Source organism: Gobio gobio, assembly GCF_949357685.1.
Source record: "Gobio gobio genome assembly, chromosome: 3".
NCBI lineage: Eukaryota > Metazoa > Chordata > Actinopteri > Cypriniformes > Gobionidae > Gobio > Gobio gobio.
In genome coordinates, this window is record NC_137099.1 from 35301484 (window position 1) to 35303319 (window position 1836).

The window sequence follows — 1836 nt, forward strand, 5'->3', positions numbered from 1 at the left end:
TACTCTCAGGAGGATATTTATGGTCTCCGTAATATACAGTATAATTTAATAATACTCAAATGCAAATCACCTTTTATTAAATGCAATCTAGCCCCATGCCTTAAAATTTCACAACAGGACTTTCAGGTGGGAGGGGGAACACATCAACTCTTTGCTGAGATTCTGGGACCAGTGTTCTTTTCTGAAAAAAAGGACAGAATTTATAGAACCTAAGTAATCTTGTACAGAATTCCATTGTAGAGTAGGCCTAAAAGGTTTTTCAACATAGATTTAAATATTCTCTCCAATTTACTTAATATGTGAAGATATGTAGGATTGTGAAATAGTTCATAATCAATCAACTTTCCTTTGGTCTGGATTGATCCCTGGCCCTGATGATGATAAAATGCACCCTCTATGGAGATCTGACTCCATGATTATTTTTACATCCTATCATAGTTTTGCACCTCTTGCACTTCTTAAGATCCCTCTAATCCCTCTCTTATCTAAATAAGGTAAATAGTTACCTATTATTCGTTTTTGAGTAATCACAATAAATGTATGGCTTTGTTAATTTTCTTTAGGATGACAGAGTGACATTGTGGTGTTTTTCCAACTGTGAGAACTTTTGTCTCAGGGGTTGATAAACCAATGCCCCCCATCCCCCCTGCCCCGCTTTTTGCTGCTCTTCAAACTATTTTTATGTGTAGATTTGTATTGTTTTATTGGCGACACCTTACAATAAGGTTCATTAGTTAACTACAGTTAACATGAACTAATAATGAACTGCACTTATAAAGCATTTATTAATCTTTGTCAATGTTAATTTCAACATTTACTAATACTTTATTAAAATCTTGTTAACATTCGTTAATGCACTGTGAACTAACATGAACAAACCATGAACAGCTGTATTTTTATTAACTAATGTTAACAAAAATGAAAAAAAAAAAACAGTAACAAATGTATTGCTCATGTTAGTTAATACATTAATGTTAACTAATGAAACCTTATTGTAAAGTGTTACCATTTTATTGTTTCCCTTGTCCCAGACCCAAACTTTCAATCTGACATAAAGATATGAATTATTGCAAGATCTGTGGAGCAGCTGTGCACATGATCTGGTCATATGAGTCCCCGAGAGCCCAACCTTGGACATGTTATGATCCCACAAGTTTTTTTTTCTTAGGAAAAAGCCCCCCAAATTACAGGAGATGGTAGCCTAATACTTTCATAAATGTAACCGCTAACAATCATACAACTATTTGACTTTTTCTTTTTAAACAAATCATTCTGTTCATCAGTGTGGCATAATTTCCAGCACATTCAACAATTTTGCCCCTACAGCCAATTAAAAAATGTATAATAATTAAGTATACCGGTTACTGAGGAGGAAACCGTGAAGAGGCTTTTAGAGATTATCAAAGAAAAACCAAGGCAAATATATGTTATTTGTATACTACTTGGACATTTTAAATAGACAAATTAAATAAACTAGAGTGTGATATATGACTAAATCTATTTTCTAAAAATCCACAGGTTATCCCTATAGGCTGTCAAACGCTGTTGTTGAAAAAACCCTCTTATAATCTTTAGTTATTTATTACATTTCGTGAGTGTATCTTGGCACTATTCAAAGATGCTGTCACTAAAGACCCTTCTAAAAACACCAAAAACAGTCACGAGGAAACTTCTGTATGCACTGGTTTGCATTAAGTGCGACAGTTAACGGGGCTCATTGGCCGTTCCAGCAGCGAAGGCCCCGCCTCCCATCCAGCTGCGCCACCGGATTGGCTGCCCCGGTCGCCTGTCACCGAGACATCAGTAGAGGCACGAGTTCGCGCTGCTCTCGCTGAA